Below are 12,815 nucleotides of genomic sequence, written 5' to 3' on the forward strand. Positions count from 1 at the left end.
AGTGACGAGCCGTCTAGCGGAATACATAGATAATATCTTGCAGAAATATGTCATAAGCCTCCCAACATACATAAAAGACTCCAGCCAAATATTAGAAATCGTAGAAAAAATAGAATGGAAAGAAGAATACATGTGGTGTACCCTTGATGTCGAATCGTTATATACCAGCATACCACATGAATTAGGGGTAGAAGCAATCGAGTGGTTCATTGTTAATGACCCACTCATGCCACAATCTCAAAAAAAGTACATATTAAAATTCATTATTTTTGCATTAAAAAATTATTATTTTTCTTTTTTTAAAATTTTTTATTTTCAAATAACCGGTACGGCGATGGGGAGCAAATTTGCTCCGACATTCGCTAACCTCTATATGGGACAATTTGAGGTTGAAAAATTCAAAAACAACAACATAATTTATCATGGTCGCTATATAGACGACATATTATTAATTTGGAAAGGTTCAAAACTAGAACTAGAAAATTTCATAATTAACATCAATAAAAACGAAAAAAACCTAAAATTTACGTCCACAATTGATAATAAAGAAATAATTTTTCTAGATTTAGTTTTATACATCAAAAACAATATCATTAATACAAAAACTCATTTCAAAAAAGTAAATAAAAATAGTTATCTCCAATACAACAGCTGTCACCATAAAAAATGGAAAAACAACATACCATACAGTCAATTACGACGAATATACAGAAATTGTAGTGAAAAAAATATTTTTGAAGATCAAGCAAAAAACATAATTCACCGATTTGAAAATAAAAATTATCCAAAACAGCTATTAAAAGAGGCATATCAAAAAACCATAAAAAGTGAAAAACCAAAAGAAAAAACAAACACAAAACAAAATACCTATAGTAACAATATATTCATCACGAAATTTAGCACAGACCATAACAACATAAAAAATATCATACAAAAAAACTGGTCCCTTTTAAAAAACGACCCTTATCTAGGAAAAACATTAGAAAAAAATCCCAGAATCATCTTTAGAAAAAATAAAACGATCGGTAACAGTTTAGCTCCATCAAATCCCCTAAATAATAAAAAAGAAAAAAACTATTCATTCAAAGAGGAAAACAAAATAATAACAGGTGGTTTCAAATGTAACAATATGAAGTGCAAATGCTGCACACATATGTGTCACAAACAAAATTTCATACAAAAAGGGGAAGAAAAAATAAAAAGAAAAGAAAAAATGACATGTAAAAGTAAAAACATCATTTATCTATTAGAATGCCCTTGCGGCTTGCGATATATTGGAAGAACAAGTAACAGCCTAAACATTAGGATCAATCAACACCGGTATAATATTAAAAGGGGATATGAAAAACATAGCATATCAAAACATTTCAAAGAAAAACACAATAAAAATAGTGAAAAATTAAGATTAATTCCTCTATAAACGATAAAACAAAATTCTATAATGAAACTTCGAAGAAAAGAAATGTACTGGATATATTGCCTAAATACCTTAAAGGGGTGGTCTCGCGAAACAAAGTGGGGGTATACACTTCCGTATGGCCATATTAATGCACTTTGTAATATACATCGTGCATTAAATATGAGCCATACAGAAGTTATTCCACTTACCTGCTCCGTTGCTAGCGTCCTCGTCTCCATGGTTCCGTCTAAATTCGCTGGCAGCTTGCTTTTTTAGACGCGCTTGTGCAGTCCGGTCTTCTCCTTTCAGCACGAGCCGCTTCAGTGTGCTCCCCGCTACAGCTCTTCTGCGCATGCGCAGATGAGCTGTCACTGCTCGGGAGCGCGCTGGAGCGGCCATTCTGTACCTTCCTCTGTTAGAGGAAGGTGCAGAGCCGCCCAGCTGTCCGGAGAAGCCGCCCAGCTGTCCTGCCGTCCAGCTGTCCTGCCGTCCAGGTAAGTGATGGGCCGGGGGGGGCTGGCTGTCGTCGCTGTCGCTGCGATGGGGGGGGGGCTGTCGCTGCGATGGCGGGGCTGTCGCTGCGATGGGGGGGCTGTCGCTGTGATGGGGGGGCTGTCGCTAGGCCGGGGGGGGGGGGCTGCCGCTGCGATGGGGGGGCTGTCGCTAGGCCGGGGGGCTGCCGCTGCGATGGGGGGGCTGTCGCTAGGCCGGGGGGCTGCCGCTGCGATGGGGGGGCTGTCGCTAGGCCGGGGGGGGCTGCCGCTGCGATGGGGGGGCTGTCGCTAGGCCGGGGGGGTCTGCAGCTGCGATGGGGGGGCTGTCGCTAGGCCGGGGGGGGCTGTCGCTGCGATGGGGGGGCTGTCACTAGGCCGGGGGGGGCTGTCGCTAGGCCGGGGGAACTAGCGCTGGGCCAGGGGGGTAAGTGATGGGTCGGGGGTGATGTTCACTGACAGGTGAAGGTCCCGGAGCCCAGCGCTGGGCTCCGGGGCCTTCACCTGGGCTCCGGAACCTAGTGCTGGGCTCCGGGGCCTTCACCTGGGCTGAGGGTCTAGCGCTGGGGAGCCGGGAGCGTAGCGCTGGGGAGCCGGGAGCGTAGCGCTGGGGAGCCGGGGGCTAGCGCCGGTTACCTGCTGCCTGGCGGTGGGTGACTGGTCGGCGGCTGCGCGGCGTCTGGTCGGCGGCTGCGCGGCGTCCGGTTGCCATGGAGACACAGCTGGCAGCGTCTCGGGAGCGCGCACGTCGGGCTGCAGCGAGCGACGGGGAAAGAGCCGGCGGCCATCTTGGGGAAACTTTTATAAGTTGCTGAAACGCTGGAACGGTAAGTACAAACCAGCTAGAAATGTCATTTACAGGGGGGCTTAGTAATGTATGTTTAATTAGGGGGACTGGGCAAAAAAAATAAATCACTGCTTCCTCGAGACATCTCCTTTAATGCCAGAAGGTCTAAACGAAGTATTAGAGAAATTTTAATAAGATAAAAGCCTTCATTTTTTAACAAAATTTTTTTTTAAAAAACCAAACAAAAACACACTCCAAAAAATAAAAATTTCAGGTAGAATAAACAGATAATAATCCTATATAACAGTCTCAATGAGACAGTTTTAGAATCAAACCAGATGTATGGTATGAAAAGGAAACAAAACCGAAACAAAGTTCAAAGAGAAAAAAAACAACAAAAAAAAAACAAACTATGGAATGCAATGCATTCCATGAGAGCTCCGTGGTCAGACAGGTGACAAATAAATTACCTAAATTGAAAAATCACGCCCCTAGTTAATTGGAAAGTGAGCCTCAGACGTATGTTATCCTTCACTATATAAGGCAGCACACACCATGCTGTATGTATAAACTTGATAAAGACACAATTATGTGTCGAAACGCGTTGTTTTAAACAAAATAAAAAAAGATTGGTTTCTTTCAAGGCGCGGGATATTTTTGTTCTCTATTTTAAACTTTATTATCCAACCAGACCGTGTTTGCAAACACGGTGAAAGGATTTCCCCGGACGCCGCTCCAAAAGGACATACGGAGAAGCAAGAAACCTGCTGAAGGCAAACGTGGACAACAGGTGCAGAGGGGTTATTTCCTTACCACTGGATTAACCCTTCTGGCACCGGGTAAGTCCACTTCTTTTTTTCTTTTTTTTAGCTATAAAAGCACCTGAAACTGCTAGCGAGGCGCATTCTAAAGCACATTTTCTAAAAATGGATTCTTGCTATTATGTCGTGAGGAGTGGTTTCTCCTCACGATGTAATCTTGGTTTGGGCAGTCTGTGGGTTCTATCAATTGATAATTCCTGTTTGGTAAGAAAAAATAATTTTATTAGGAAGCCATTCAATTCAGACTGGGAAATGCGTTCCGCTATGCCACGAAACTTAACATTAATCCCCCTGCTCCTATCCTCAAGGTTGGCCATCTTGCTCCGCATGGCTGCAACCTCCTCTTCTAGAGCATAGTGAGCATCTATTAGGTTGTTATGGGAGGTAGTAAGTAGCTTTATTTTACTTTCCACATGCTCAGTACACTCTCCCAATTCTTGCAGGGAGAATTTGAATACTGTTGAAATATGTGTTATATCACTTTGTATAGAAGCTCCCAGTGCCATTAACATGTTTTTAATAAAATATTCTGATGCTGGCAGGCTAAACGAAGGGAAATTTGCAATGGAATCTTCTTCTATATAGGTGCCCTGCTATGGAGCTATATGTGAAGAGAGCTTTGGTCTCTGTTTTTCTGGGCTTGCAGAGAGGATAGAGGGTGGGTGGAAATGTAGTGAGTGCTCCGGTGCCATTTTGCTGGATATGGCAGGGATGGAGAGTGTCTCTCCATCTGCTTCACTCACCCCATTTTGAGACAGAAGTCCTGGAGATGCTCTCAGTGGCAGTCTAGCGGTAGCTGAGCTGTTAGCTGTAGAAACAGCTGAACACGGGGAAGTAGGCTCTGCATCCTCAAGAGCGGGGGATACAACAGGGGGGCCTCCAGGAGTCTGTAGCTTGATCACTGCCAGTGCCAAGTGCTGTGAAGGAGTCTTAGAAGATTTTCTTTTGGTCATGGTCAGTATAGAGGTGACACACGGTCACTGAATGCAAGTTTTGCCACAGTTTTTTTTCTTATTTTAGTTGCTCAGAAGGCTGAATCCGAGTGAAGCATCTTTCTTGGTCTGCAGCCAGGTCAAGCCCTCCATCTTTTTTTATTTTTTCATCAACATAGCCTTCTGAGGGCTTGTCGTTGTAGGACAAGTTGTATTTTTAATGGCACCATTTTAGTGGTGATGATAAACCATTGCATAATGTTTATAGGGAATGGAATATTCACCGTGCATTATAAAAACATGATACATTTTCTTCTCTGAGCCAATATAATTATGATGTTACCAAATGTATTATATTTCTTCATGTGTTGCTGATTTTGGACAGTAAAAACACATTTTGGGAAAAAAAATAGCAGCTTGTTTTTTGTGGGTCAACTTGTGCTTTTTACTGGTATCATTTTGGAATATGTGTAACTATTTGATTGACTTTTATAAAGATTTTTTGAAGGCAGAATGCACAAAATATAGCAATTATGGGATTTTTTTATGACTTTCAACATGTCGTATAAATACATATTACATATTATTTTTATTCTGAATGAAAGATTACATCAATATCAAATTTATATTGTTTTTTGTTAAATTTTACAACTTTTGTTCAATAAAATACACTTTCTTTAAAAATAAAATGGAAATCAAAGTGGCCCTGGAAAAAAAATACAAAATGGCCCCATGCTATAGGTGGGCCCAAATCCGCAGCAAGTGGGGCAAACAAGAGTAAGAAAAGGTGTCAGCAAATTGCTAGCAGCAGCCACAAAGGTGGTAGGAGGGTAGAAGCATGCGTATTTACTATGAAGCGCAGAACATGCTAGAACTTGAGGTACACATTAAGGTGCTGCCTATTTCTAACCCATTAAGCCATTCATGACATAAATGAACATCATAGATTGGCTTGTCTTTAGCTTCTATGACAGACATTTATGTAATGTGTCCTGTATCTGCATAATCCCTATGTTGACTGACAGATGGCCCTTTACTGTAATAGTCAGGATAAGAAAAACTTTGATCCCTAAATGCCATGGTCAATAGTGACTATAGCATCTAGGTGATTAGATGGATGGAGCTCTCTCTGTTCCCATTGACTCCCCACAAATGGAATAGTGGGATGTTGATAGGTAACTATGGCAGCCAGAAGCCTAGGAAAGGTCTCCAGGCATGCCACAGCTGTATGCCTATTAGGCTGACTCTTTAGCACTACCTAGTAGACTGCTTTGCAGTTTTGGACACACAGGGAATAATTATTTACTATACTAAGTATACCAAAGATCACATTGTGACATCCCTAGTGGGTCTAATTAAATAATGGAATAAATGTTAATAAAGTTTATTTAAAACAATGTACACAGTTAAATCATCATGGCCCATAAAATTACATCCATTCTGTCACTGAACAAATTCCAAAATACCAAGACCAACATTACTAACAATGACAGTATATAAGGGGCAAATAGTTCTGCCACACCATGATCACTTATTACAACCACATACTGTCACTAAATAAAGAACACTACAAAGATCAATACTACCAATAATAACACTATATGAGGGCCAGAAAATACCTGCAGACTATCACCACATCATATCACTAGAGTAAAAACAAAAAACATTACCATTATAGTAATCATATAACAGTGCATACTCGATCTCCACTTTGCAGACTGTATAAATTATTACAGTACCATTATATACAGTAGTCACAGGTGACATCTCCTATGACTGGAATCGGTCACTTTCTTTTTTTCTTTCATCTGGCCTAGACCGTCATGATGATATCTCTCCTGGTCACAACTTGTCTCTGCAGAATTTGACAGAGACATCTTTGACTCCTCAATTTTCCATGGACATGGCTTTGTTTTCCAAACTTCTACATAACATCCATAGTGCCCCAGATAGTAGTAATGCCACCTGTGGTGACCCACACAGTAATAGTTTCTCCCTTTGTGTGATCCTTGTAGGCCCCACACAATAAGAGTCACTTTTCAGGCTCCAAACTCAGTAAAAGTGCCACATTCAATATTATTGCTGCCTTCATGCCTTTATTTAGGGCCCCACTTAGTAATAATGCCCCTCACAGGCTTCACTCTATAATAATGCCTCAAATTTGTCCTCCCATAGTATTAATGCCACATATAGGCCTCACTCAGCAACAATGCCCTTTACAGGCCACCACTCAGTAATAATGTCCCACACAGGCCCCCTCTCAGTAATAATGCCTTATATAGTCGCTAGTCAGAAATAATGCCCTATAACACCCCCCCCCCCCCCACTCAGCAACAATGCGCTTCTTAGGACCCCACTCAGTAATAATGTCCCATATAGGTCTCTACTCGGTAATAAAGCCCCATCACAGGACCCCATTCAGTGATAATACCCCTATTAGGTCAAAGCAATCACAGAAAACGGCCATTACTTACTGAGTGAGGAGTGCATATAAATGCACCATGCAGGTAGCTGACTACCAAATGGAGGAGCGAATTACACCTGTGCAGGACACCGATGAGACAGCCACTCACACTGCCTCTTGATATAGAGGGGGGTGGCTGTTTGGCGTATACTCCCACACATAGTGGATACAAAGTGCTAGACCATTCTGATATATGTAGTTCACCATGCAGACCAGCAACCTATTAATGACGCCATGATAATTTGGCGGGTTGCCCTGCACCTTCACACAGGCAAGATTCTCACACAGATTTGTGCATTATGAGACACACAAAACTTGCACGAATATGAACCCCATTCTTTTGAGTGATCCTTTCCTGCATCGCAACATGATGCAATACAGGGAAGGAATCACAGCATGTCATATCTTTGGGCATGTCTTTGCATCGCATCTCCCATTGCTTTGAATTGGGCCATTGGCAGCATCGCTAGGTGCAGAAGGTGCGATACGAGGTTTGCCCATTGAAAAAATATCAACCACGGCGGGGGATCACTACTTCCTCGAAGTGATGCGAGGGGGATTTGATATAAAAATGCCTCACGTTCGAGGGAAATCACATGTTGGCGAGCCTGTATCATGGCCTGATATTGCACTTGCACATATGAAGTTAGCTTTGTTCTGTTTTTTTTTTGCATGGAATTTTGAACAAAAACTGCAACGTTTTTTTGGCAATCACAGTAGGGGGTTGAATAACACGACAGTATATTTCACATCATTAGAAAGTGGTGATACCTAATAAATAAATAAATATATATATATATATATATATATATATATATATATAATAAATATATATATATATATATATATATATATAATTTTTTAATTTTTTAATTTTTTTTTTTAATTAATACTTTTATTGAATTTACTTTTATTCCATTTTGAGGTTCTACAAATTAACTTTCAACCATTTCACCACTTACATAATACACTGCTACTGATGTAATGCAATGTATTATGCCTGTAACATGCATTCTGCTTCTGGCAAGTCCTTGTAGGCTTCAGTACATAGCAGACTCGGAGGCAAATGCAAGAGGAGAGATGAGTAATAAAGGAATCCCCCTCTCTTTGAAACCACTTACATGCCACAGTTACTATTGACAATGGCATTTAAGGGGTTAAATTGCAGAGATGAAGTTTCTCTTGTCCCTTCAATTAGAGCAGCAGCACAATTTACAATAGATATATAACCACCTCAAGGCATGGGATGCTCAAGTAACACTTAGATTGGGCAACTGTAAAAACACAGTGGCCTCGTCTATGGCCCCTCTGCTACTAAGAGGTTACTGAGTATAAAGACACAGCGGAAAATCTAAAAATAAATAAAAGCTTATCCCTTGCAGCATCTCCATCTGGTTGTCTGTCAATGTCTATCTCTGCAGTATGATTGCATTTTATAAGAGCATCTCAGTTGCTTAGTCTGGAGTGCCATTTACAACATCCTGGTGGTATGGCCTGACCATTTCTTTAGGCCTCATGTCCTTTAATTTCATTAGGCCTCATGCCCACGGGCCCGCACGGTTTCCCCGTGCAGAATCTTGCAGCGGATTCCACCTGGCCCGTAGACATGAGACCAAAAAATACATTATACTCATCTGTCTGGATGCTGCGGAGCTCTTCTCAGTCGCGGCCTGATCTTATTTATTCTGCATGGCAGAATGTGCTCGGGACGCCAGTGGCATGCTGCGCGCATGCACCGTGCCTTCTTTTTTTTTCTTAAGCCATTTGTGCGGGAAAACCGCATAAAAATGGAGCATGCAGCGGTTGTTTCCCACGCGTGCGATACGCAAACTGGGGGAAAAGGACATCCGCAGGTATTTAATCACCTGCGGGTGCCCAATGATTCTCTAAGGGAAGGATCGCACGCGCCCGAGAGCCGTGCAGATTTTGTAAAATGCTTTATGCCGCGGACATGACGGTCTGGGAACCATTTCCGTTGTTGTAAAATCATCATAACATTTTCATTGTGTTTGTCAGCTATCCAAACAATATATTTTCTTAAATTATAATTATTTATCTGCAGAATACAGAGTTGCAGAATTTGTAGAATATATTTTTTAGTAAATGTTATAGAAGTTCTTCAATATTAGCCTATGTTGCACAATAGTCCATCTACGCTCTAGAAACGATCATAATAGCCTAACTATTGCTTATGGACTCATTAACAAAATTAATATTTCTGAATAACTTTACACTGGCTTCATATTTAACCTCTTATTGACCAGACCATAGTGCTTTTACATCCTGGCCTGATGGGTTTTGATTCCAGAGGACATAAAAACATGCTTCCTCTGGGGATTAAAACCCTGCAGGCTCTGGATGTGACAGCTCAATGCTGTCGGTTACCGAAGGTAGCCGACATCCTGAAGCTGCCATCCTGGGCTGCTGGATTCCCTCCGGTCACGTGTTCGCTGGTATCCTCCGGATACCAGAGATCGCATTAAAGTCGATAGAAAGGAAATAAAAGGTAAAGTTTCAGCTCCCCTTACGGATCAGATCCTGGAGATCTCATAGGGGGCCGCAGTATGCAGTTATTGGCCAAATGATAACGGCGATCATGTAGAAATTTAAAAAAAAGCTGAAGTTTCACCTTCCATCATGGATCCAAACCGTGAGGGGAGGGGAAATTGCTTACCTAAAGCCTGCGGCGATGTCCCCCAGCTGGGATTCTTATCCGTGGACCCATCCCCAACTTCGGTGAATGCGCCCGTCACCAAAATGGCAGACCAAACGCAGAAGCCAGGGAGATCTCGGGAAATTTAAAATCTCCTTGCTCCTGGCTACTAAAGGTAGCCGAGAGCTTGGATCGGTAACCGAGGGCCGCAGTGAGCGGTTTCCGGTCAAATGATCGCCATTATCCAATGGATAATGGTGATCACGTAAAAGTTAAAAGACAGTTGAAGTTTGATGCTTCGTTCGGTTTGGGCCCCATTGTGCTTCCAAACAGAAGGTTAGGGCCATAATGGGTATGTTTCTGAACATGTGACAAATGGGGGGATCCATTTTGGGGTGAAAGTCTTCATCCTACGTATGCTGTACAAAAAAACCCTATTTTTAAAATGACACAATTGCCAAAAAACCGAAAATCATAATTTTTTTCCTTTTGCTTTGCTTCGATTCATTCAAAAACTGTAGGGTCAAAATGCACAGTTCACCCTAGATGAATTCAATAAGGGGTCTAGTTTTCAAAATGGGGTCATTTTGGGGGGTTTCCATCGTTTTGGCTGCTCAAAGGCTCTTCAAGTGAGCAAAGGGGCCTAAAACGCCTTCAAGCAAAATGCTTGTTCTGAAAACCACCGGCTGCTCCTTTCGGTTTGGGCCCCGTTGTACAATCAGACAGAAGATTAGGGCCACAACGGGTATGTTTCTAAACACAGGACAAACAGGGATATCCATTTTGGGGTGCAAATACTGATTTTCATGTGCATTATAGAAAAAAATCCTGTCTTTAAAATGACATATTTGCAAAAATATGACATTTTATTTTTTCTCCTCTAAATGGCATTAATTCCAGAAAAGAAACTGTGGGGTCAAAATACTCATGACACCCCTCAGTGAATTAATTTTTTAAATGTGGTCATTTGTGGAGGTATCTATCATTCTGACACCTTTGCAATCTTAGCTTGGTGCAGGAAAACAAAGTGTTCCTCAAAATGTTAATAACAAATGTTAAATTTGTATGTCTCCTAAATGGTTAAAAAAAAGCGAAAGTTTTTCTAAATAATAAAGTAAACAGATGGAAATATATATTATATCAAAAATTTCCATATTATGTTTGCACATATTTCAGATATTGCAGTTGAAAATGTGAAAAATGTTCCCAATTTTGACGCTTTTAATAAATTCTATTGGTCTATTTTTACCGCCTAAAAGAAGTACAATATGTGGCAAAAAAAGAATGTCAGAATCACTTGGATATTCAAAACCTTTACGGTGTTATTCCATGTTAAAGTGACACATGTCAGATTTCCAAATTGTGGCCTGGTCATTAAGGCGCAAACAGGCTTGGTCACTAAGGGGTTAGGTAGCAGTCACAAAACTTCTCCATATAATTTATAAAAATTCCGTTTGTCAATCCAGTATATGACTAACTAATGGAAACAATTATAAAATTGCATAAAAAGGAGAAATCTCAATATGTAACCTTCAAAACAGTGGCTATACCTCACTTTGCTTCAAAATATACAAAAATAGATTCAATTGCTGTTGGGAAGAAAATGGACCACTCGTTAAATATTTCTGCCCAAAAAGAAGAGCATTGCATAGAATTGTCAAGAAGTATCAATGAGCATCAGTTGGTGCAATTCAAATGAAGTGGAGTTTCAGTGATTTAAAGTGAAAATTATATGCTTCTTAAGGCGATTACATGTAATTTTGCAATATAATCTTATAACTTGTTCTATAAAGCTGCAGAGAAATTGCTTTCCCTGTGGTCTCCTTTCCTGCTTAGTTCTTCATTGGTAGTCAATGGCTATGACCTGTATTTTCCTCTGATTCACTGGTCAGGCATGCTCCGTGCATTCAAATTCTGTAATGACTACACTTTTTTTTTACAATTGTGAATGGGCACTTGTTTGTATCTGGCAATGACATATTGTCGGAGATGCAGTTTTTGCACTTCCTGGGGGCAATTTTAAATAATAATGTTGCAGGTCAGCCAAAAAGGGACTGGAGTTCAGTTTGATGATTTAGATAGATGTTTGGATTAATGGCAATAAGTGAAACCATTATGGAAATTTTGAAAATTTTGCTGAGTCTCCAGAATACAAGGCAAAGGAAAAACCACTCATTACAAACCTGAAAAAAAACATCTGGTGTGGGCTAAGAAGCACCAAAACTGGATGCCTTGTTAATGGAATAGAGTTATATGAAGTGACAAGCTGAAGTATGATCTCTGCATTGGCAATGAGGACAAACAACTGATCCGAACTTCTAAAGAAGCATTTCAACCAGACTGCCTAACTTAGTGAAATGTCCAGCCTCTGTAATAGTGTGGAGATACATGCCAGCTAAAGTCATGGCAGTCAACACTTCTATCAATACTCCCCTGTACGAGCTGCTAAGACCTACTACATCTGAGGAGCCCACTTTCCACTGCTTCTACCATCACTTGGAGGCTGAGGAGAAGGGAGTATGTTGCCTTTCTTTCCCTGGTTCCCAGTGATCTCCTGCTCTCTACATCAGTTGAAGGGTGCGGCACAGTGGGTAACTGCAATTCGGCTCCCCTGTCAGAGGAGAAGTTAACAGGAGTGCAGTATTGCAGTTACACAGACTGCTGGGCACTGCCTATGTTGGGGAGAGTATGAGAGAAGATGACTATAAACTAATAAGAATCCCAGCATACACATTTTTGGGGGGGCCTAGTATCATGCTTTCAATTCCTTTCCAGCCTGATGTTGGTGCTGCCTCTATTCATTGTTAGGTGCAGACACATATTTTAAAGGTTTTGTCATAACATAAGGGGAAGGTAGGGAAGGGGTACAAAGGCATGTATTACTGTGTCATGGGGAGACAGAAAGTGGAATAATTGTTCTGTGTGCTCCCCCACCACTACCACCACCACTGCAAAGGGAGCTAATTATGGATTTTTCTTGTTGCACACAGAACTAGAGACAACATGGAAATGTAGAAGGAGCAGGAGGAGTCAAACATCACAGTGCCAGCAGTGGAAGGTTCTTTGGAGGAAGCTGATGAAACTTCTGCATTGACAGAGGAAGCACGAAGCTAAAGTCATGCCAGCACAGAAGGGGCAGAGGAGTGAGAACAACCACCACCTAGGAGAAAAAGCAAGGTGGCAGTTGCCCAATCCTCTGCTACCTTTGAGAAAGTGGCGCAAGACAATATTTTTCTGCAGCAAACAGTGGTCAAATTGCCAGAGCAGA

This window comes from Eleutherodactylus coqui, chromosome 1 (assembly GCF_035609145.1).
Source record: "Eleutherodactylus coqui strain aEleCoq1 chromosome 1, aEleCoq1.hap1, whole genome shotgun sequence".
Classification (NCBI taxonomy): domain Eukaryota; kingdom Metazoa; phylum Chordata; class Amphibia; order Anura; family Eleutherodactylidae; genus Eleutherodactylus; species Eleutherodactylus coqui.